This window comes from Bos taurus, chromosome 4, assembly GCF_002263795.3.
Source record: "Bos taurus isolate L1 Dominette 01449 registration number 42190680 breed Hereford chromosome 4, ARS-UCD2.0, whole genome shotgun sequence".
Classification (NCBI taxonomy): Eukaryota; Metazoa; Chordata; class Mammalia; order Artiodactyla; family Bovidae; genus Bos; species Bos taurus.
The window spans coordinates 31,681,338-31,707,958 of NC_037331.1; the positions used below are offsets into that span (position 1 = coordinate 31,681,338).

General features: G+C 38.5%; 1 protein-coding gene across 2 annotated transcripts in view; it reads right to left on the reverse strand.

Annotated features, from left to right (window-relative positions):
- The window catches only part of HYCC1 (hyccin PI4KA lipid kinase complex subunit 1), an 87,351-nt gene extending 66,416 nt beyond the window's left edge, over positions 1-20,935 (reverse strand). For both annotated transcript variants that reach the window (XM_002686713.7, XM_059885821.1), the window contains exon 1: positions 20,737-20,935. The gene's annotated coding sequence lies outside the window, so the exon portion shown is untranslated. The remainder of the gene's footprint in view (positions 1-20,736) is intronic.
- Between the last annotated feature and the right edge of the window lie 5,686 nt (positions 20,936-26,621).

Below are 26,621 nucleotides of genomic sequence, written 5' to 3' on the forward strand. Positions count from 1 at the left end.
CTCAAGCTTCCCTTGTAATACAGCCACAATTTACTTACTGCTGTTCTCCAAAATGCATCTTGTCATTCCAACCCCCATGCCTGCCTATGCCTTTCCTCTCTACTATATCTTCCTTTTATGCCTCAGTTTTTTACAGCCTTCCCAGGAAATACTCAGGGCCTGCATTGATGAAGGGCTGGCAAGGCAAACGGTCAGGAGAGAACTATGGCACGACATCTGTGAACCACAAAAGCATCATTTGATTGACTTATTTAAAGACTGATTGATTGACTGACCTTGACTTAGAAAAAATCTTACTAGAATTTTTTCAAGAATATTTTTACAAGAATTCTAGATTCCACTAACAGAAGTTATGCATTTCATTAAATATAAAAGTACTAGACAAACTTATTTACAAAAGAGAAACAGAGTCACAGACGTAGAAAACAAACTTATGGTTATCAAAGGCGAAAGGAAGGGAGAGATAAATTGGGAGACTGGGTTGACATATATACACTACTATAAAATAGACAACTAATAAGAACCTACAGTATAGCACAGGGAACTCTACTCAATACTCTGTAATATCATGGAATGATTACATGGAATAATAACATGGAATGTAATAACATGGAATGATGCTGTACATCAAAAACTAACACAATATTGTAAGTCAACTATACTCCAATAAAAAGTAATTAAAAATAAAGTAAAAATAATAACAAAATAAAAGAATCAGAAACTGAATTATTTTATATTTAATACTGGGAAGAAATCTACAAGGGCAATTATTAGTTGACTTATGATTTTTCCAAAATGTTTGTAGCGTTTTTTACAAAACATAATTACAGTATACACTAAATGATTTAAGTATTACTTCAGTAAATCATAGTCCATGATACCCTGACACCTAAGACACAAACTATAAAGTTTATGTTGACAGATTATAAAAGTTTCAAACTACAAAAGTTACCTCAAAACCATTCACTGACGTAATTATTGTATAAGTAAGTAGTATAGTGATCAGTAATGCTTTTTACACATTCATTAGACCAGGACCTCAAGTTGACAAATTATATACCCATCCCCTGTCTAGCTTATACAATTTATCCAGACAGCAGCCAGGCAGGGCCTGAGCAGGAAGAAAAAAAGAGAACAAGGCTAGACAAAAACAGACATAGGATGAGAATTGGTCATGTGTATAATTTACTCAGTAATTTTATACATGCAAAAAATATAATATATTAAAATTGCAATATTAATAATTCAACAAGCCTTGAGTGCCTACTGAGTATCAGTTTAGTTCAGTTTAGTCACTCAGTCGTGTCCAACTCTTTGCGACCCCAGGAATCACAGCACACCAGGCCTCCCTGTCCATCACCAACTCCCGGAGTTCACTCAGACTCACATCCATCGAGTCAGTGATGCCATCCAGCCATCTCATCCTCTGTCGTCCCCTTCTCCTCCTGCCCACAATCCCTCCCAGCATCAGAGTCTTTTCCAATGAGTCAACTCTTTGCACGAGGTGGCCAAAGTACTGGAGTTTCAGCTTTAGCATCATTCCTTCCAAAGAAATCCCAGGGTTGATTTCCTTCAGAATGGACTGGTTGGATCTCTTTGCAGTCCAAGGGACTCTCAAGAGTCTTCTTCAACACCACAGTTCAAAAGCATCAATTCTTCAGTGCTCAGCTTTCTTCACAGTCCAACTCTCACATCCATACATGACCACAGGAAAAACCATAGCCTTGACTAGACAGACCTTTGTTGGCAAAGTAATGTCTCTGCTTTTCAATATGCTATCTAGGTTTTTTTTGATTACTACAGACAAATTGTGGTACTGTCTAAAGCCTGAAACTATTATGCCTCTAGCTTTGCTCTTTTTCTTCGGGATTGTTTTGGCAACTTTGGGTCTTTTATGTTCCATACAAATTTTAGGGTTATCTGTTCTAGTTCTGTGAAAAATGTCATGAGTAATTTGATAGGGATTGTGTTGAATCTGTAGATTTCTTTAGATAATATGGCCATTTTAACAATATTAACTCTTCCAATCACAGTCTTTTTTCATTTCTTTGAATCATCTTCAGTTTCCTTTATCAACATTTCATAATCCTCAGCTCTTTCACTCCTTGGTCAGGTTTATTCCTAAGTATTTATTTATTTATTTACGGGTGTGATTTTTAAAGGATTTTTTTAAACTTTTCTTTTATGGTATTTTGTTGTTAGTATAAAGAAATGCAACAGATTTCTGTATGTTAAAAATTATCTCTATTTGAGGACAGATTTTATGATTTTTTAAATAAGTTAGGCTACAAACTTATCAGAATATGGCAAAGTAATCTAAATCAAGTTTGTTTAAAAACAAAAATCAAATACAGAATTTGAACTTGTCAGGAACATAGCTCCTATCCATATAACTTATTTGCAATGCTAGCTGTATGACTAAGTTGGTATTAAGGCTGGAAAAACGTTAAATCTAATAGGCAAGTCATTTCAGTGACAAATCTTTAACGTAACTAGCTGCTTACAATCATTTTTCTCATTTATTTTGTTACGTTTAAAGGGGAAAAAGATACATTCTTTGAAATCTCTGCAAAGCCCAATAATTCAGAATTTCTGAGGTAGAAGAAACAATTTTGAAGCTATAACCTCCCCGTCCCCCAATAGGAAATCAAGGCACATATACAGGTTAAATACAAGATCACTCTTCTACGCAGTTACAGAAATACTAGTAGAATACCAAACCCCTGACTCCTTTCAAGTACACATCATATTCTTGTTGCAGAGTACAAATAATCAGGGAAAATAAAAAGATCACTGTCCTTATTAATGCACTGAACTAGGTAAATGCACTATAATTTAAGCAGTGCTTCCTAAACTGTTCTTAAAAATGTTCCAAAAGACATTAACAGTTGTACCAAAGAAGAAAAGACTTTTCCTGTGAAAATTTTATTCAAGAAAGTTAGAGTTTTCTTTCTTTTTAATCAAAGGATTTCTCAGCACCTTTTAATATGCTAAATCTGTGTTATGAACCTCCAAGAACAGTGTTTAGAATGAACTATTTTCCCAGGAGTATTTGACCATTAGATCCTTTATGGTCCAGATATAATTGGCATCATCAGGAATATAGTCTAGAAAACAGTGCAAGTCAAATGTGTCAACAACAGATGTCCAAGGATGATGTTGGGATAATGATTAACATTTCTCAAGCCCTTATGTATCTGGCACTTTGCTAAGTGCTTATGGGAATTTCCAGTTAATACTCACAGACTTCCTAAATGGTAAATTAAAATAATCTCCATTTCACAAAAAAAGGAAGATGAAGCTTAAAGAAATAACCTGTCCAAGGTCACACACTAATAAGTCGCTGAGTTAAGATCAGAATGCAAGCAGCCCAACTCGAGTCCCCTTTCTCAATCACTCTTCATGTTATCAACAATCCCAACCCACAGCACATAACAGTTCAAAGTTTATAGTACATTGTCTCTTGAATAATTTACTCTTTTATCCTTTACTTCTTCACATTTTTATACTAAACTGAAAACTAGAATATTTTCATTTCAAAATAAATCGGTGGGGGAAAACAAATTATATGTGTGATTCTGTTTTTGCAGCCAAGTTGAGAACTATGCTGCTGCTGCTGCTGCTAAGTCGCTTCAGTCGTGTCCGACTCTGTGCGACCCCATAGACGGCAGCCCACCAGGCTCCCCCGTCCCTGGGATTCTCCAGGCAAGAATACTGGAGTGGGTTGCCATTTCCTTCTCCAATGCATCAAAGTGAAAAGTTAAAGTGAAGTCGCTCAGTTGTGTCTGACTCTTCGAGACCCCATGGACTGCAGCCCACCACGCTCCTCCGTCCATGGGATTTTCCAGGCAACAGTACTGGAGTGGGGTGCCATTGCCTTCTCTGGTTGAGAACTATAGGGTCACAGAAAAACATGGTAGGGTGACCAAGCGAAAGTCTTCTTCATTTCACAGGGAAACCCACCTCTGCCACTTGGTAGCATCTGACTTTGAGAAAATTCTTGGTTTCAGTGCTTTTCTCAACAACTGGAATGAAGGAAGAGAAAGCGGATGAAAAAGTATATTACTGATAATTACCACAGTAACAACAGACTATTAATAAGGGTGCTCCAGACCGTGTGGATATGTTGTTGTTGTTCAGTCGCTAAGTTGTGACCCCACAGACTACAGCACACCAGGCTCCTGTGTCCTCACTATCACTTGAAATTTGCTCAAATTCATGCCCACGGAGTCTGTGATGCTAACTGAAGTTTAAATGCCAGAATTAAGTTACAATTTTTATTTGCCCATAAACTGGAGGTTTTTGTTGTTTGTTTTGCTAATAATTTTTTATTTTTTTTTTAATCTAGGACTGAGACTTTTATTCAGTTTGATAATTTAGTTTACCCTATTCTCAGTACTCTGGTAAACTACTTCCAAATAATGAAAAAGCAAGTGTTCTTTTTTTGTACAGGTCCAAGATTTTCTCTTTCAACCAAGTGTCTCAAAACACTATAAAAGACACAGTGCTCTGCCCTGCTGTTATTATAACAGGCAAAGTAAGATGGCTGAGATTATGTACAAGCAATTAGTTCAAATTAATGTCATAATAAAAACTATTTTATTCGGTCTTTCTCTTCCATCTCCATACTTTGAAAAAGCAACTAGGTTTTTTGGCAGAACCTTCTGAACACTTAAAACATAAATAACTCATAAATACTTCCTCCATGCCAAATCAAACAAAATTCAGTTGAACTAGAGAATTAGCTAGCTGCTTGCCATTGACTATATTTTTAGGGAGATGGAAGGAGACAAATAGTTATCTATTTATTTATTTGAGACAAAGTTATTACCTTCTCCATTAAGCTATACAAATTTCTATCTCCCTTGCCTTGCCTAGGGGAAGATTAAAAAGTTCTAAGGTTTTGGCACTGAGTTTAGCAAATTGTTCCTTGGAGATGGGCAAGTTAAGAGTATCTGCTACAACCAAGCATTCAAACTAGCTGTATTAGTTTGTTACGGTTGCTGTAACAAAGTACCATAGAATGAGTGACTTAAACAATAGAAATTATTTTCTCACAGTTCTGGAGGTTAAAAGTCTAATAATCAAGGTGTCAACAGGGTTGATTCCTTCTGAGAGTTGTTAAGGAAAGGATCTATTCCAGGCCTTTTTCCTTGAAGTCATTTTCTCCCTGTGCTTTCACATTATCTTCTATCTGTAGAGATATAGCTAAATTTCTTCTTATAAGGACACCAGTCACATTAGATTAGGAGCTATCCTAATTACCTCATTTTCACTTAATTAACTATATAAAGACCCTACCGACAAATACGGGGGGATTAGGACTTCGACATATGAAAGAGGGACTGGAGGGGGGTGGAGGGACACGTAATCCAGCCTGTTAACACCATCAAAGCTGCACGCAATAAACTAGGGTTGCAGCAATTCATCTCTTGCACTAGAGTTGCTGAAATATCATCTGCTGCTGCTGCTAAGTCGCTTCAGTCGTGTCCAACTCTGTGCGACCCCAGAGATGGCAGCCCACCAGGCTCCCCCGTCCCTGGGATTCTCCAGGCAAAAACACTGGAGTGGGTTGCCATTTCCTTCTCCAATGTATGAAAGTGAAAAGTGAAAGTGAAGTCGCTCAGTCGTGTCCGACTCCTAGCGACCCCATGGACTGCAGCCTACCAGGCTCCTCCGTCCATGGGATTTGCCAGGCAAGAGTACTGGAGTGGGGTGCCATATTTATTCATAAACTATTAAATGTCTTCTAAGTCCTAGATGCTAGATTTACAAAAATGAATATGACATAATCCCTGACTTGAGGGATTCATAGTCTATTAGGGGAAACAAGTAAACCTAAACAGCAGAAATGAGTGTCCTTTCATCTCTTTTGAAACAAATCAAGGCAAATCAGAGTATAAGCAAACAAAATAATAAAAGCAAACACCATGAGGAAAATGAGAAGGAATGTTAAAGGAAGTCCAGTGGAAATATTATCTTGCAATCATTTTGCTATCACTTGCCCCTCTTTCTCTTTCCCCAAAATAACAGCACATAGACACTTTCCAAAGCACAGCTCTACTTTAATTCCTTCAAAGTTTTTTGCATTCTCAACCAGCAGTTTTCCTTTTTCTAGTGTTGGAGAAAAAGAAGAGAGAAATGTTAAGAGAAACAAATTTCAAGTGACTCATGGGTTGGCTTGATGTCTTAGGGTGAGTCACTGCCCTTTCAAAAATTGGAATGAGATGTTCAACCATTAGTGATGCCTGCCAACAGAAGTTCAGATGCTCAATTAGAAACTGATGAGGACAAACGGGGGCCGGGGCGGCGGGGAGGGAGGGGTTATAATGATAAAATGCAAATAAACACAGCTGATGGTGGTAATGTGTACTAACAGAGCCATAATAATAAAAGCAACAGATCTTGACTACACTACAAAATCCTATTTGTCTCAATCAGAAACTCAGTGGATCTTATTAATACAGCTGCTTTTCCTTGGTTTAAAAAATTATAGTAACCAAAGATGAAAGAAACAGTTCAGTAAGATCATGTTGATTCACTGGGGTAACAGTCAATTTGCTTTAGCAGAGGCTGAATTATAAACTTATTTTTTCAATAAAGTTTTTAATAATGTTATATGGTAGTATAACTGATGTTGCTTTGCAGCTGAATGTGCAACTAAAATTAGTACAGCAAAAATTTCTATCTTGGTTCTCTCAAAAGTATTTGAAAGTCCTGTAAGAATGTTTAATCCCTAAAGTAGTTTAAGTATTTCTATTCAATTATGCAGTGTTTCTGAAGAAAGGGCTTATAACAGAAAATTAAATATCTTTGAGTTCTGTCACTAATAACCAATTCTTAACTGATAAATCCAAATTTAATAAATCACATTATATTACAATAAATTCTGGAGTTTTATAACCTGGTGTCATGAAAAATATCTGCCCTGATTACCATCCAACGACCAATTCAATATGATTTCCACGAAGAAGCTGGTCTTTCTGAAGTGCTACTGAAAACTGTATAACATATGTGTAGCTCTCACAGTGGAAAGAACAAGTTTTCCCCTTACTTTTCTTTACATTGTCTTTCTTGGACTGTCTTTCCTTTAACCTCAACATATTATTATCACAGATAAATTATCACAGATAAATATCATCTCCAAATAAAACTGTTAAAATTTAAATAACATATACATGATAGAAGAGTTTATTGAAAGGAATCCCTTTATAAAATATTTTAAATAGAAAACATATTAATAGTTGACACAAATTACAGCAAACATAACTAATATTTATCTTCCACTTCTTCCTATGAGGAGAGAAATCATACCTTATATTCCTTTGACAACCACCCCCTTCTCCAAGTGTTTTAACACAGCTCAATAATAAGCAACATGACATAATGAAAAGATTCCAAAAAACTGGGAATCCCTAGGGAACCTGACTTTCAAGGCCAGAGGGATTTGATTTCAGGACTTCCACAGGACTGGGGAAAACAGAGACACCACTCTTGGAGGACACAAACAAAATCTTGCATGTACCAAGACCCAGGGGAAAGGAGCAGTGGCCCCACAGGAAACCAAACCAGACCTGCCTGCTAGTGTGAGAGGGTCTCCTGTGGAGGTATGGGTCATGTGGGTCAGCAGTGGGTCACCGTGGACACAGGAGCACTGGCAGAAGCAGTCCTGGATTGGTGCCCCTTGGCCTAAGTTCTCTTGGAGATCACCATTAACCCTACCATAGAGGTGGCAGACCCCAGAGCTGGGCGGCCTCAGGTCAAACAACTAACAGGGACAAACCTATCAGGAGCACAGCCCTGCCCACCAGGGCAAGATCCAGTCTTTCCCATGGCCAGTCCCTCCCATCAGGAAGCTTACACAGGCCTCTTAGTGTCATCCACCAGAGGGCAGACAGAAGCAAGAAGTACCACAATCCTGCAGCAGCTAGAACAAAAACCACATTGCAGAAGACTTATCAGCATGAAAAAGCAAAAAGTTATGTCCCAGATGAAAGAACAAGAAAAACACCAGGGAAACAACTAAATGAAATAGAGATAAGCAATCTTCCAGAAAAAGAATTCAGAATTATGATAGTGAAGACAATCCAGGATCTTGGAAACAGAAAGGAGAAGATGCAAGAAATGTTTACCTAGAAGACCTAAAGAACAGAGATGAACAATACTCTAGAAGAAATCAACAGCAGAACAACTGAGGCAGAAGAATGCATAAATGCCCTGGAGAACACAATATTGGAAATCACTGATGCAGAATAGAATACAGAAAAAAGAACAGAAAAAAAATAAAAATGAAGATGGCCTAAGAGACTTCTGGGACAACATTAAACATACCAACATTCGCATTATAGGGGTCCTAGAAGGAGAAGGGAAGAAGGCAATGGTACCCCACTCCAGTACTCTTGCCTGGAAAATCCCATGGACAGAGGAGCCTGGTAGGCTGCAGTCCATGGGGTCGAGAAGAGTCAGACACGGCTGAGCGACTTCACTTTCACGCATTGGAGAAGGAAATGGCAACCCACTCCAGTGTTCTTGCCTGGAGAATCCTAGGGACAGGGCAGCCTGCTGGGCTGCCATCTATGGGGTCGCACAGAGTCGGACACGACTGAGCGACTTCACTTTCACTTATCACTTTCACGCATTGGAGAAGGAAATGGCAACCCACTCCAGTATTCTTGCCTGGAGAATCCTAGGGACAGGGCAGCCTGCTGGGCTGCCGTCTATGGGGTTGCACAGAGGCGGACACGACTGAAGCGACTTAGCAGCAGCAGCAGCAGCAGCAGAAGAGAGAAAGGACTCAAGAAAATATCTGAAGAGATAATAGCTGGAAATTTCCCTAACAGGGGAAAGGAAAGTCAACCAAGTCCAGGAAGTGCAGAGTCCCAGACAGGATAAACCCAAGGACGGAAACACCAAGACACGCAGTAATCAAAATGATAAAAATTAAAGACAAAGATAAAATATTAAAAGAAACAAAGGAAAAATGACAACGTACAAGGGAACTCTCATAAGATTATTAGCTGATTTCTCAGCAGAAACTTTACAAGTCAAAAGGGAATGGCATGATATATTTAAAGTGAGCAAAGGGAAAAAACTACAACCAAGAACACTCTGCCCAGCAAGACTCTTGTTCAGATTTGACGGAGAAATCAAAAGCTTTCCAGACAAACAAAAGTTGAGAGAATTCAGCACCACCAAACCACCTTTACAAATGCTAAAAGAACTTCTCTAGGCAGGAAACACAAGAGAAGGAAGAGATCTACACAAAATAAACTCAAAACAATTAAGAAAATGGTAATCGGCCCATACATATAATTATCTTAAATGTAAATGCATTAAATGCACCAACCAAAAGACACAGACTGGCTGGGTGAATGAAAACATGCATGTATGCACTTCCACTTACTACATCACTCTGCTTGACCCCCCAAATTTTATGTAGTTATTTTATATTGTTAGGTTAATCATGTTTTCATTATAGTTTGCAATTGTAATTATCTTTTATTTATTGTCTGGCTATTGATTGTGAAAATTGATAAACATCTTTTACTACTGTGATTATGTAACTATTATTCTCTTAATACCATTGTATTATGATTGGTCAGCAGAAAATAATAGAATTCTATATCACTAAAACTACCATTTAATAGGAAAACCTGTAATCACTTTTTAAAATCCAGATGCATATCAGAATTATCTTGTAATTTTTTGAAAAACACAAATGCCCAGCTATTGCTTTATCTCCAAAGCTCCAAATGTGTTTCTAATGAACAGTCAAGTTTAAAAACAACTGGATTATATGATGACCTTTTACTTTTATCTAGTTTATTTTTTGTATTCCATATTTAGTACTCCCATTTCATTTAGTTTATGTTTTCCAATTTCCTCATCTTTTTGTTGTTGCTGTTCTTTCTCAAGCCTTTATCAAGTGTAGTAGAAAATCTTTGTATACATATCCATATAAATAATATGTACAATATAATATGTATATTTTAGAAAATTTGTGAATTTTTACCTATCTAAAAAGTTTGACATTTTTATTCCACTTGTTTGACTTAGTATGAATAGAATGCTATATTTCTAATACATATTCACTAAAAACTTTGATATAGTTCCATGTATTTTGGCATCTATGGCATCCCACTCCAGTACTCTTGCCTGGAAAATCCCATGGGCAGAGGAGCCTGGTGGGCTGCAGTGCATGGGGTCACTGAGGGTCGGACACGACTGAGCGACTTCACTTTCACTTTTCACTTTCATGCATTGGAGAAGGAAATGGCAACCCACTCCAGTGTTCTTGCCTGGAGAATCCCAGGGATGGGGAGCCTGGTGGGCTGCCATCTCTGGGGTCGCACAGTTGGACACGACTGAAGCGACGCAGCAGCAGCAGCAGCAGCATTACTGCTTAAAGTCTAGAAAATTTATTTCCTTAGTGATTTTTAAAAAACTGAATGAAGCTTGAAACTTCTAATACAATTCTGAGAATGTGAAGAAACACTATGTTGTAAAAAAAAAAAAAAAAACAGGAAATTAACATGTGATACAGTATTATTAACTAAAGTACAGATTTTGTTCAAATTTCACACATACACACATACAGATACACACACACACACACACACACACACAAAGAGCCCAAAAAACCTATAACCACTTTCCAGCAAGTTACTTAAACTTTCCTCCCCTGTGAAAAGTAAGTAATAACATCTGTATTTCAGGAACGTTCTAAGGATTAAATATAAATAAAGCACTGGCACATCACTGATGATCAATAACCATAGCTCTAACTATCACTAACAAAATATTTTCAGGTGGACAATCTGCATTTCATTCAACTGAACAAAATGCATTTCAGGATCTGTGGAGAGCGGGGTAAGGGATTAGGATGGAATTGGGAGAGAAGTTGCACTAGCTTCTAATACCCTCCAGTTACAATACTTCGATCTTTATTTGTTCTTCGCTGATTAACTTTCTGATTTAGTAGCCTTATCTACTGCCACTGCCTCCAATTATTCCAACACCAGTTTATTCCTTAACCCCCTTTACAATATGTATTTGGTTCTCATCATATACTCTCCATGACCTCAAAAATGACAATTCTACTAGTTCTGTCTCAGTACTCATTCTTTCTCTTTAACCTTGCCACAAGGATCTTCCTTTCTGAAACCCTACTAAGAAGACTTCACTGACTTCAATATTCTACTTCTATCATCCATGTAACCCATTCTTCTGATTTTCTGTACCCCTCTAATAGTCTATTTGATTTGCATATTTCTACCTTTCATACTTAATGGATGTGTCTCCTCTCACCTGTTTCTATAATACTTCCACCTTCCACCTCACTCCTTTATCCGAACTCACTCAAAGTTTCATAATTTCCCAAAAATAGTCTCTCCCTCTTCTAACCTACTAAAGTGTGCACTGTTTTGAGGACTATGTGGTCACTCCATCCACCACAATAATATCTATGGATTAACAAAGCAACAGGAACTTTGACATTTAGATCAAAAGAGTATATAAACGCCAGGTCAGACTAGCAGATTTTCCTGCCTCTCATTAGTGAAAGGTAGTGACTATAGTCTGTATGTTGATTATAACCAATAATGAATTAATTAAACATTAATTACATCTAAATGGGAAAAAAACAGAGGAGCTCAAAAAGATAGAATTTACAACTGCTTGCCCAAATTAAGCATTTTTAAGGCTTACATTATTCTCTTAAATTTTCAAGCCTCTAAGTTCCTTTATAGGAGAGTAATGTATATCTTCCAATAGCTGAAACCTCAAATAATTTTGATTGTACAGCTTAAGAAAACTCATATATACTGTTTTCCTTAGATCTAGTGCAAATAACTGAATGTTTACACATTTATATGAGAAGTCAACTAACATTCATCTGCTACTCAAAAGACTCTTTGTTCCAGAAAGCACACACCAAACAAGTATCATTTAACATTTACTACTAAAAGGCTACCCTGATGAAAGCTTCAATAATGACAAATATTAAACTCGAATGGTAAAGTACTAAAGCTCCTTGATGTGTTATTTAGGAATGCAAACTGATCTTGAACATCCAACACATTAAAATGTGAATTACATAAAGTACATCAAATAAATACCATCCCATTCCCATTCCAGTATCTTCTATCATAACCATACTGGACTGTTTGTTGAAACAGCAGAAGATACGATATCAACATAGAACAGACCAGTCATAATTATGATAGGGTTACCAAAAACTGAAACTAACTGGGCAAAGAGGAAAACAGTTAGTAAAACACTTAAATAAAATAATTAAGCCAACTTCTCAATAATAAAGAATAAAGAAAGAGTCTTAATTAGGAAAACAATTAGGATATTGATTAAAAATCATGAGTTATGGCATCAGAGAGGAATTGAGTTTAAACTCTACCTCTACTTGCTGCTTTTGAACAAGTATCTTAATCTCTTTCATCTCAGTTTATCTGAAAAATAAGGATAACTAATACTTATCTTGCAAAGTTGTACACAGATAAATGAAATTAATTATGCAAAGTACTTAGAAAGTGGACTTCCCTGGTGGCTCAGACGGTAAAGCATCTGCCTACAATGCAGGAGACCTGGGTTCAATCCCTAGGTCAGGAAGATCTCCTGGAGAAGGAAACGGCAACCCACTCCAGTATTCTTGCCTGTAAAATCCCATGAACGGAGGAGCCTGGTAGGCTACAGTCCATGGACACGACAGTGACCTCACTCACTCACTTAGAAAGTAGCAGATATTAAAATATCAACAAACTGTTTTCAATCCAAAAAGACCTGGACATTTTCATATAGCTAAACTACCTCATTTGTGTGTGTGTGTATGTGTGTAGCAGAGTTTTATTAAAGTAAGAAAAGGGACAGAGCAAGCTTCTGACACAGACATCAGAAGGGGGACGGAGAACGCCTCCCTTGCTAGTGTTAGCAAGGAAGTTATACTACTTCAGACCTTTAAGGAAGACAGTGCCAGAACTTATAAGTTCTCTCCCCATTCTCTCTATTTCACAAAGCTAGCATATTCAGAAACCAAAACCTGAGAAAGATAATACAAAAGGAACACTAGAGATCTTACAGAGCAATCAAATCTAGCTTTAAAGAAGTATGCTATTACCAAGTTGTTTTTATTCCAAAGAGACAAAATTGGTGAAATCTATTAGGAAAGCTTTTAATATGATTCATCAAACAATAGGCAAAGAAGAAAAGCCATATAATCATATAATATATTATGAAATTTATGTGATCCAATTTAAACTTAATTCTAAAAAAGGGGAATAGAAGACTACTTCCTTAACATACAAAAAAAAAAAAAAAACCTGTCAAAAAGAATACACAACTATGAAAACCCTAAAGGCATTCATTCAAATAAGAAATGAGCCAAAGATGCTCACTATTCATTAATATAATTTAACTATCTTCTAGACACTGTAATCAGTGTAATTTTTTTTAAAAAAAAGAAAAGGTTAAATATTGGCAAGAAAACAAAATTATCATCATTCACAAATTCTATAACTGCCTTATTATAAAATCCAATAGAAACTATTACAATTAAGCATTGCATAAAAAATAAATTTAAAAAATAGAATTTCATAAGATGATCAATTAGAAAATAGTACAACAAATCACCAACTTTTCTATGTTCCATCAGGAAGATGTAACCCTCTTTAAAATACAATGAAAAAGTATTTCACTCACAATAGCAACAAGAGGTTTTAAAATACCAAAAGTCAACTTTAAAAATAGGCAGAACCACATGAAGAAAACTACAAAACACTGAGTCATAAAAGATGACTTGAAGAAAAAAAAAAAAAAGATGACTTGAAGAAATGATGAAAATATTGTAAAGTATTTCATATCTATCTCTAAAATAGATCATAAGGTATCATAGCTATCTCTAAAAAATTAGTTTATATTTTCAATTAAATTCTTTCTTAACAAATTGGATTAAAGGTAATCTGAAAAAAAATGAGAAATTATGAAAATGTTTTGAAAAAGATAACAGGAATTCACACAACCACATAGTAAGATACATTAAAAAGTTACAGTAATTAGAACTGTTTGGAATTATTGGAGCAAAAAATATAGCAAAATGAAGCAGAACAGAAAATCTCTGGGGAAAGACAATTATTCAGTAAATAGTATAAAATAATTGACTTGCCACTCTACCTTAAAATACATTTCAAATAGATTAAAGATAAATTTTTTTTTTTAATTCTGAAAGTAATATAAGGAAAAAGAAGTAATTACTTACAGAATATGCAAACACAAGAAAGTCTAAGCAGGTAGATAACATAAAAGAAAAATTTGATAGATTTAGCTACACTAAATATAAAAATCTGTTTAAAAATAAAAAATTCAAGCCAAAAACAAAATTAGGATGCAAATGACAAAGTGGAGAAATTATCTGCATTGCAATTTGACCAATACATAATAGTTTTATACACAAAGAGGTTTTATAACGCAGTATTTTAAAATCCAATAGCATAATAAACAAAGGACATTAATAGATAATTCACAAAAAAACACAAATATTTGAAGTCACTAGTAACAAATGAAATAAAGAAATTTATAGACTTTTCATATCAAAATAGCAGTTTTTTAATATGGAAAGATTGCTGGCATTCTCAAGCACAATTAATAAAAATGACTATCATAACTTTCTGGAAAGCAATCTATTAATATCTATCAAAAATAATTATGTGTATCTTTTAACTTTAGAATTTCTCTTAATAAAAGATATAAGCAATGATTAATCCATCAAATTATTGGAAAGAGCTTAAATTTTTAACAATTGAAATATTGGTTAAATAAGCAATGGAAAATCCAAATGCTAGACTATTAGCCACACATTTAAAATGACGGTATGCTGTAAAAGAATAATGCTTTATTGACTCAGGTAAGCATTCATTCAATTGTGTAAAAATAACCTAGAAACAAAACAGTGTCAACAACAAACAAAAGAGTAGGTACAATATGCTGGGGGCAGGGGGAGGGGTGGAGGGGGGCAGTTGGTGAAAAAAAAAAAAGAGTAAATTCCATTAAAAAGGACCTATGGGATATTCACCAGTGTTAAAAATGATTATCAACAGGTGCACACACACTCACTCATTCATGTCCGACTCTTTACAGCTCCACAGACTGTAGCCCGCCAGGCTCCTCTGTCCATAGAATTTTCCAAGCAAGAATACAGGAGTGGGTTGCCATTTCCTACTCCAGGGGATCTTCCCAACCCAGGGATCGAACCACCGTCTCTTGCATCTCTTGCATTGCATGTGGATTTTTTTACCACTGTGCCATTTGGGAAGCCCATCAATGGATGAAGGCATTATTTATATCATTTAGGCTTTCCTGAATTTTCCAAACTGCCTACAATTATTACATATTGGATTAGTAATTAAGAAAATACAGAATGTTTACAATATTGCTTTGACTTTAGTAACAACAGTATCCAAAATCACGTTAACACTGATAGTTCTACTCTTTTAGGCTGCACCAAAACTAGGGAGGCCTACCCTCTCTATATCTGATCATATTTTTACACTTTAATCATAATGAAAGATTTTGTAGGCAAAAAGCAGAAGTGGGCGGCAGAGGGTAAAACGGTTAGATAGAATCACCAACTCGATGGACATGAGTTTGAGCAAACTCCAGGAGATAGTGAAGGACAGGGAAGCCTGGCATGCTGCAGTCCCTGGAGTCACAAAGTGTCAAACACAACTTAGTAACTGAACAATACAATGAAAGAAATTTCAGAACTCTAGAAAACTATCAGACAAAAGTTTTCACTCCCATCTTTATTTATGATCAAGTGCAATGTCAAGTAATATTTAGATATTAACTATTTGCTTTCAGCTCCTGCCAAATGTAGTAAGAATCAAGTGATGAACAAACCCTGGACCTCAGAACCAGCAGGGCTCAGCTTTCACCTACATCTGAAACTTGAGCCTGAAATTTTTTAAAAAGGTGGAAGGGACAGTGTGGAATATAGATACCACCTTGCTCGGGACACAAAGTATGGACCTTTGACAACTTCCAATCACAACTCTTCTCTGTCTCCCTTGGTAGAGAGAAGAATGATTTTTTTCCTCCAATGTGTTTAAAAGGCATATATCCAAAGGGCAAGTAAGCAGGATTTCTTCTGAACAAAGATGCTTTAAACAGGAGATTTGCAAATGTTAAACGTTCTCTTTCCCCAGTACAGATATGCAGCTTAACTCCAAGGGGGTCAAAAAGATTCTAGCAGTACTTGGCTCTCAACAGTAAGCAATAGTCAAACTGTTAATTCCATCTGCTCCCCTCCAAAAAATGACAAAGCATTACATGGTAGTACCAGGGGCTAGATTTAAGGGGTTTTTCTACAGGGCATTCATTTTCATAACACTAAGATGCTAATTATTTCTGAGCACTTCTGAGAACCAATCTTGATACATGATGACAACCTGGATGCTGATAACAAAAAAATACACTATCTTTAATATCATTTTCTTTGTTAAAGATGTTGTCTTCGCTTCTTTACTGGTCAAAGCTCTGAATTCCATCTACTATTTCCTCAGGAACGTAGTTCCAATACATATCTCATTTTTCCTAATCTCTTACTTCTCACTTTCCTTACACATATAAAAAAAAAAAAATCCAAGCATAATATCCCTTCAACTCATACCCCTCTGCAGCAGTTTCAACTATGTCTACGGAATTTCCTAAGGAACTGTGAAGTATCTATGCAACTAATCTACAGTAATAAAAAGTAGACCAGTGGTTTCAGGGATTGAGACAGAGATTACAAAGGAGCACTAGGAGACTTTTGGAGGTGATGGATATATTCATTATTTTCTATTGTGGTGATGGTTTAATGAATATAAACATGTTAAACATTCAACTGCACACTTTAAATATGTGTAGTTTATTACAAGGCAATTATATTTTCATAAAGCTATTGAAATAAATACTGAAGTCTAGGTCCTGTTTCACTCTTCAAATTGGTATAGGGGTTCCCCCTTGAAATCAGGACTCAAAAACTCCCTCAGATGATTTGAAAATGTGTAGATAAGATTGAGAACCACTGCTCTAAGGCCATCATTCTCTCCTCCTTCCTCAGTTTTCTTAAAATGCCCCATGCAAGCATGTCTACTTTTTCATCATCCACTCCTGATGCAAAGAGCTGACTCATTGGAAAAGACCCTGATGCTGGGAAAGACTGAGGGCCAGAGAGGGAGGCAACAGAGGATGAGATGGCTGGATGGACTCAACGGACATGAGTTGGAGCAAACTCTAAGAGATAGTGTAGGACAGGGAAGCCTGGCATGCTACAGTCCATGGGTCACAAAGAGTCGGACCAAACAACATTCTTTCTCAGTCTTCTGGAGACTAGTTTCTAAACCACTACTCAGCTAAAACTGTCCTTGTTAAAGTCACCTATGAACTCCTGACAAATTCACTGGTCCTGGAGTCATCTTCTTACTTGACACCTCTTTAAAGCCTTCAAAATTGTTGACCCATTCCTCCTCTATTTGAAAACTCCACCCTTGGCATCCTTCTTGAAGTTCCTCCTATCTTTCTAACTGCTGCTGCTGCTGCTAAGTCGCTTCAGTCTTTTCCGACTCTGTGTGACCCCAAAGACAGCAGCCCACCAGGCTCCCCTGTCCCTGGGATTCTCCAGGCAAGAACACTGGAGTGGGTTGCCATTTCCTCCTCCAATGCATGAAAGTGAAAAGTGAAAGTGAAGTCGCTCAGTCGTGTCCGACTCCTAGCGACCCCATGGACTTCAGCCTACCACGCTCCTCCGTCCATGGGATTTTCCAGGCAAGAGTACTGGAGTGGGGTGCCATTGCCTTCTCCGAATCTTTCTAACTAATACTAACTAATTCTCTTTCACACTATTCTTCCACCTATCTGCCTTTTATTTGTTTATTCTCCAATTGCTGCTTTTTATTATGCTAAAGTCTTTTCCAATCTGAATCATTTCAACATACCCAAGTCAATACAGCTTCTTCAATTCAACGCCCCATCCTCCCTCTATTCCTGATTTCCTTTACAAGTTCCACATCCTACATTCAAACACCTATCTACATCTTCATCTGAATGTCCCACAGTTTCCTCAAATTCAAAAAATCCAAAGTAGAAGGCATCATCTTCCCTCTATGTACAACTCATTTCCAATCAATGGAACCAAGTCAAACCCTCAGGATTCATGATTCTTCCTCCCTTCTTTCCTGAGGTGACAGGATCTATCAGATTCTACCTCACTCTACCAGAATGAGCACCCAAAACACAAATCCATTACGTGGTTTCTTATTCATCATTTTCAATGCAATCCCCTTAGCCAAGGATACGGCATCCTGGGTTGGGCCTCTACCACCCTCACTGTTCTCATCTTCCACCCCATCTAACCCTCAGATTCAAGTCAAGACCAATGTTCCTAACTTTGGACTTGTCACCGACAATGACGTCTCTAAATTGCTAGGGTTGCTCCTGCCTCCTCATTTTCTCACTTACTCTATTTTCCTGGAAAGGTATTCACTTAGCTCATGCACTTGGCAAAATTATACCATACTTTAAAGCTCTACTATGTGCCCCCAACTTTACATACATCCATGCTGAGTTAGCCATCTCCTACTCTGCTCACCCACAATGCTAGGCAAGTCTCTATTCACACTCATCACAGAGTATTATAATTGTTACTTTACTTACCTGTCTTGTATATGGCATAGTAAGTTCCTAGATGACAAGAGCTGTGACATTCATTTTGTATACCTATTCGGCCTGGGGTAATGCAAATTTATGTCTGACATAATTTCGTTTATTTACAAGATGCAAACTTGATAGGGCCAAAATAGTCTTGATACTAACATCTTTTAAAGATCTCCTAATACTCATTATAAAATAAATATCAGGCAACAGGATCCTGAATAAAACAGTTGACTACAAGATATATTTAAACTCTGACTGTCAAAACACCACTGCTCTAAAAATGCAATGGAGAGCAGATTTCATAAAACAGGAATACAACAAAAAAACGAAGCACAGCAGGGATAACACGCTGACTTAACCAATGCTTCATCTGATGTCCATATCCAGATACTGTTAATTCTGGTAACTAAGAGGGCTTAAAACCCTTTGTTGTTATAACTATAGTAAATCAAGAAAGGATAAATACTCCAAATACAGAATTTATTTTCTAAAACAAACTAATACAGTTATGTAAAGTTTAAAAATAAAATAAAATTAGAAAAAAAAAAAAAACAGGCAATGATTTTCTCCCTTGCCACTTTGTTGAAATGAATTATTAGAACAGCCGACTTTGAAGCTACTATGGGCCAGCCAAGCATATCCTAAAGATTTTTTTTCTTTCTTTCTTGCCTGCACTTCAAAAATACGGTGCTCTGGGACTTAAAATGTGTTAACCTAAAGAAAAATGCTTAGAAATTGGGGGACGCGGCGGGGGGGCACGCAGAGTAGTGATCTATGGATGTTAGGAGAATGTTCTCATGGAAAACAAGCCTCCCAGGACTACTAATTGACTCAGGGTTACACCAATATTTATGACTTTATGCAGGTAAGGTTTTAAAAGCTGAAAATTTCAAACTGTAAAGTGATACACGAATCAAAGAGGCGGCATACCTGCTACAAAAACTACTGTGTGACCCAAAAGACAAATAATTTGCCAAAGGACAGCCTGGCCCTACAGCCGGTAGGACGGTCTCTGAAGATAAGCAGCAGCTGCCCGCTGAACAAACTCCCCCTACCTGAAAAGCGAGCGGCTGCCCGGCGTGTGACAGAGTATCGGAGAACCGATTCTGTGCAGTACGAAACCACCAGAGCAAAATTTAAAAATTTCAGAAACATCTATACTCTGAGGGAACAACGCACACATGTACACACCGAAGGGAGGATACCCAGTTCTGCCAGAGCGTGCAAACTTCGGCGGGTCTTTCAATGCAACAATTTTCGGACAAAATCCTAACGATTCTCGAGTATATTAGGAGAGTCGGACACGACTTAGCGACTAAACCACCACCACCTGGGGAGGACTAACTCATAGTAAAAATAGGGTAAGGGCTGATGAAAAGCTCACCAGTGTAAATAACAAAGGAAAGAATCGTGGCTGCTTTGTGAATCTCTCCGACTTGTGGGGGAACGGGGAAGAATGTTGCTTTCAAAGACGAGGGGGACGACACTGACCATTTTGGCCATTAGACTGGACGGGTAGTTGCAGCCTCGCTGAAGTGGGGAGGAGGAGTCGGAGGGGTGGGAGGGGTAGGAGAGGTTGGACCGGAGCATCAGCCGCTGCAGGGGGTGGGGTGTCCCACCCCAGGCAACCCAGCTGAAGGGCGGCTGGTCCGCGCGAGGCGGCTGCACCCAGGTCACGCCCGGAGGTCGGAAGGCTCCTCGCCGGGGAAGGAGAAAGACCCGAGTCCTCGCGCACAAAGCTGCCGCCGCCCAGGCAGCAGGCGGGCTGCGCCCAACTTCGGGGCGAGAAGCCGCCGGCCGCAGCCTACCACCGAGTTCCTCCCCTCAGACCCTTGGACGCCTGGGCGTCCAGCACAGTCTAGCGCTCATCCGCGGCGCCTCGCGCTGGAGCCGTTACCCCCAACGAAGCCGCCGCCCCGGGGACAAAGTCCTGGTCCCCTCCCCGCCGTCGCCTCGCCCCGGCTCCTCCCTGACAAAAAAAGTTATGGGTCACCGGCCGCCCTGGGGGCCCGGCGCGGTTCTCTCCACAGGACTTACCAGAGCGGCTCTCCAAGCTCGACCTCCAGAACCGCGACTTGTCTGGCTGGCAACGACAGCGACGGCTGCTGCTCCGAATAAGCAGCACCACCTGCCCCCGCCTTCTTCCTAGCAGAACGGGTCCTGGCGAGCCATCTTCCCCCTCCGCTCACTGACTGACAACCCAGTCCCGAGCGCCGCCACAGCCGCCAGCTACTCTGACGGGCAAGACCAGGGACCCGTCCCCAGGCAGCCAACCACCACCGCCCCACGCCAGCTCGGCGTATCGCCGCTCGCTGGGGCGGGATCAGAGCAACTTCTGCACCAATGAAGATCTTCTTTTGCTAGGCCCGGGGCGGGGCCATGAGGTGGGAGGGAGGGAGACTTGGTGGGCGTGGTCTGAGCGATAAGACGTGGTCGGCGTCCCCAAGGAGAGATGATTGACTGTTAAGATTGAAGCTGCATCTAGGCGATAGTGATCAGAGAAGATCTACTGGACTCAGCCTTTAGTATTTACAGCTCTTCCAGAAGAAAACAAGCCTTTCGGAATGATGTTCACCATAATCGCAGAAGAGAAACTAACTGACATTTTAATTTATTTCTTGGTCAGGAGGATTTACTTCACAGTAATTTGAGTCACCAGAATTTCTCAAAACCTTATCAAATCCTGAAGTGGGGGATGGGGGGGGAGGGAAATGGTAATAAAATACGGTTTTTGCAAAATGGTAATAAAAACTCTTTTCCTCTTACATCATTGCTTTTGGCCTTAGTCTGGAAAAAAGTCAAACACAATTCCACAGTATCCGTTCCATGAGCTGCTTTTTTTTTTTTTCCCTTCATCTTCCCTCCCTTCTCTTCTCCTAAATACTAAATATTTTATATAACGACTGGAACCTAAGCACATCCCAACTGTTTCCTACATATAGTTACTCTGTTTTTTACCTTGTCAGCTTATCCTACCACATCCCTCTCAAGTCTCATCAGAATTAATTAGAAAGAAAATGAACTTTCAACCTGAAAGATGGGAAGCCACTCTAGTTTTTAAGAAAGAAGAACTTCTAAAGCACCAAGATCTTTTCAAACATGGCAAACACATAAATCACAAGCCCACAGTAAGAAAACATATTACTTAATATTGAAAGAGCATCAAGCAAACAACTTCATTAGGGTATATCTATAGAACAATCAGGATTCGCCATCCAAGAGAATAGACAGATTTATAAGCAAATAATAAAATATGGTGATAAGGGCAACAGAGCCAGGTTCAATGAGCCAAAGGAACGCAGGAAAAATTATTGTGTTTAGGAAAGTCAGGGAACTTCACAAACAAAGTAAGATTTGAGTTGGATCTTAAAAAGGTGAATAGGGAATTTCCCTGGTGGTCCAGTGGCTGAGACTCCAAGTGCCAATGCAGGGGGCCTGGGTTCAATGCTTGGTAAGGGAATTAAATCCCACATGCTGCAACTAAAGACCTGGTGCAACCAAATAAATATTAAAAAAAAAAAAAAAAGTAAATAGGAGTTTGCCAGAGAAGAAAATTAAAAGGCGTTTCAGGAAGCAGGAACAGCAAGTTCAAAGACGCAGAGCTGTGAAAGGGCTCTGAGTGGCTGGGGGAACACTGAGAAAGTTGGTAAGCTTGAAAGGTAAAGTAGCAGCCAAAAATTAAGCTAGAACAAAACATTATAGAGATTATAAAGGCCATACAAGCTACACTAAGGTATGTAGATGAGCACTGTCCAACAGAGACTTCTGTAATGGTGAAAATGTTCTATATTTGTGTTGTCCAATAGGATAATCACAAGTGGCTATCCAGCACTTGAAATATGGCACAGTGTGCATGCTAAGTCACTTAAGTTGTATCCAACTCTTCATGACCCCATGAACCATAGCACACCAGGCTCCTCTATCCAAGGGATTCTCCAGGCAAGAGTACTGGAGTGGATTGCCATCCCCTTCTCCAGAAGATCTTCCCGACCCAGGGATCAAACTATCTCTTATCTCCTGCATTGGTAGGCAGGTTCTTTACCACTAGCATCACCTGGGCACAGAAGAAAAACTCAATTTTTTATCTGAATTTAGTAACTACCATATTGAACAGCTCAGGCTTAGACTTTATTCTATAGGCAATCATGAACCAATAGAAGCTTATAATCATGTGAACAATACAATCGGTTTTCTTTTAGAGGGTGAGAATCTTAAAGACAGTGCCTGTCTCTCCTTTGACAGGAATCTTGTCACTAGATTCCTTGTCACTTCCCCCTCCACTAGACCAGGGTACTAGTGGAGGATTGGCAGTATAATTTAGGTCGGCTGGGCTAGAGTCAGGGGAAGTGTTGGCTGAAGGAAGAAGGGTAAGAAGATCTGGAGAGTGTGTCGTACTCTAACATTCTCACAGAAGGCAAGCAGTCAGATCCCAGGAACTTGAATTCTGCCATCAAGTCCTGATAGCATAGGGAGTAGGAGACTGAAGGGTCAGAGAGGGAAAGAAAGCCAAAGCCTCAGCTGGATCAAAAAATAGAGAGAGAGCAAGGGTGAGCAGAGGAGTACATGCACAATCAGTTTTACTGGCAATCAGCCTTGTGGGACACTGGATATGTTGGCCTGATTTAAAGAGCCAGAGAGTCTGTTGGCAAGAAGGCCCAGTAGGAGCAGAGCAAGACTCCAGCAGAGACAAAGTGCCAAACCACACCTTCGGATGTGGGAAATGGAGGCAAATACTTACTGACTTCCTGCACTGTACACAGAACCGACTTGTCAAGCATACAAAGGAATGCCAGAAGCACATAGTATAGGGCCTTGGGTAACAAAGAGGGGACAAGTAAAGCAAAGTTTCATCATTTGTCACAACAATAGGAGAGATGGCACAGAGCAGTACATGACTGATTCATTGTTCAGCGCTGGGCAATAACTGCTGTGTGACTTCAGATTAGGGAGCAAGCCTTCCAGTTGAGAGTGGTTGGAGAAGCCAAAGCGTCACAGGGGGAGGTAAAAACTGAGCCACGTCTTGAAAAATGGGCAGAAATTTGAATTCGGAAAGTGTGAGAAAGAAACTCTTGGAATTCCTGGAAAAGAGACAGAAGAACGGAAATACAAGCAGCTTACAGAAAACATGGGAAGCCTTTGAACTGGCCAGAGCCTGGCAAGCTAGGTTGGAGGAAGACAATAGAGGGCCTTGAAAGCCAACTCCAATGTTAGATTCTGTCAGTTTGCCTAGTAGCTTCCTGTCTGTTCCTTAGAGTTGCTTGGGATGACTTTCAAAAATAGAAATGCCCACATCAAATAAATCAGAAAACTGGGGTACAGGGCCTGGATATAGTGTTTATTTTAAAAGCTTTGCAAGTGAATCTAACATACTCCCAGGGTTGTAAACAGGGGAATGACATCATAACATTTCACTAACACTAAATCAAGATCGTACATAGGATGGATTGAGTGGCAAGAAACTGAGACTGCCCATATATATTTATATATTTGTTTCCTTTCTGCAAAAAGAGAGGAAGCAATTTATTGGCTGACTTCACTTCCTGTTTTACAGTGGTAAGATGATACAGAAGGCAATTTTAGTCACCTTCCCTCTAAGTCAGAGTAAAACCAAAACTCAAGTTTATGTTTGCGGTCCACTCTCCTGTCACAATTTGTGCATACAAAAACAATTTCCAACAGTAACACTCTGCAATTAACAGTTACACATAACCATTTATATTTTAGCAGCAAAGCACTAGGAAAATGCCCAAGAACATTCTGTTTCAAAAGGGAAATGCTTTTAACCTCTTTATGAAAGTCAGCATATTCCAAACCTAAACTACCCATCTTTGCTAGTCTCTAGTATCCACAGGCATAATTCTACACTATTAAAATGTTTTTACCTTCTTGCAAATAACTATATTAAATGCCAGTTGAACATTACAAAGCCAGTTGAACATTATATATTTTATGCTATTAAATTTCAGAAACTTGAAGAAAAATTTAGCTCAAATACATTTCTATTAAAGTTAACTGTAAAACATCTGGGTAATATGACAATTTTCTTCCAGGTTTTTAAGTTAGAGTTGACATATAGCATTGTGTAAGTTTAAGGTATGTGGCAGGATAATTTGATATACACAGACTGTGAAATGATTACCACAATAAGATGAGTTAACACTTCTACTACTTCATATAGTTAACTTTTTTTTCTTTTTGGCTGCTGTTATGAGAACATCTAGGATCTACCCTCTTACCAACTTCCAAGTATACAATACAGTACTGTTAACTGTAGTCAGCATGCTGTAAATTATATCCCAGAACTTATTCATCTCATAACTAGGAATTTGTACCCTTTGACCAGTAGTATCTCCCCATTTCCCCCAGTCTCTAGCCCTTGGTAACCACCAATCTATTCTTTGTTTCTATGTACCATGACTATTTTAAGTGAAAGTGCCAAAGAATTTTACCTTGAAAAATATATGAAGAACATGTTACATTAGTGGCAAGTATGTTAAAACATTTTTTTTTTTAATTTAAAACAAAAAGAATGTGCTGAGAGCTCATTCTGTCTTTACTGTGCCATGCCAGATTCCCTTTCTAAGAGTGCCTCCAGCAGGGGCACAGGCATGATCTATGCCACACAACCCCCTTCTTAGAACCTTGCTGGTCAAGGGAAGCCAGACCTAATGATGTGAACACTCCACCCAAACAGGGGCGGCAGTGACTACCTAAGCCCATCCTCTTTCAAGACTATGAACTGGAAATGGGAAGAGAAAATCAATCATGTGGTGGGTGCAGAAGCTAGGTGTAGAAAGAAGGCTTCTCAAGGTGTAGAAAGAAGCCCTGAGAGGGGCAAGCTCTGAGTAAACTGAAGCCATCAGGCAGAGAAGAGACGTACAAAGTAGGGGATGAAGTAATTGGTAACAAAGGAGCAGTAGAAATAGAGACCAAGTAGAACACGTCATCATAATAAAGATGGGGACCAGTGAAATCCTGCTACTGAGGGAACAATGAAATAACCCATTTTCCACTGCTGCCCTGAATCACTCCAGTTTCCAGTGTTTGTGTTCAACATCTGTAAGAACCAACTGCAGCCGTTTCCAGAGTCCTACAAGGTCCCCCTCTGCATCACCTAGGATATTCTAAGTAAATTGTGGGACCTGCCATGCTTGTATAAACCAATAAGCAGACTTCCAGAATCATGGATCAAGTGAAAGAAGCTGGATAAACTGCATTTTGCAAAGAGAATTTTATCCTCCAAGGTTGGTTCCAGGTTTTTCTAGGACTAACATCCTAGAAAGAAAACAATATTCTCTATATCTTAAAAAAAAATCATAAGCTAAAATTTCAATACCTTTGTAACAGATATTTTAAGGGGAAAAATCTTTTTTTCTCTTATCTTTTAGCAGTAGAGCCAATCTTGTTCATATTTCTAAAAAGTCATATATATAGGGGTGGAAAGCCTAATTACTAACTACTACCCTCATGATTAGAAATAAAAAATATCCACATATATCTTCTAAGACATTTTATTAACCAGTGTTTTCTAGAAGAATTATTGTTGAGGGGGTCTTGTTTTTCAGGTTTTATAAATCATGTTTCTGAAAAATATTTTATGACATGGGAAAAAGATGGGTACAAAACTCCAATATGACATAGTCACAATGGTGCAAATGTTCATGTCTGGGAGATGTGTCAGTGATATGTAAGCATGGAGAAATTATGACTGAATTTTATTTTCTTCTTCACGTATGTTTTTAATTTACCAAATGTTCTATAATAAATAAGTGTTAGTTTTGCAACCAAAAAAAAAAAAATGAACATTATTTTTACGGTGAAGAGACAGCAGACTGTACATCATTTATTGTTAATTCTGCCCAAGCAAACCTCAGTTAAACACTCTTTCTTTTACTCTTAGCCAATGAATTATTCAAAATTCT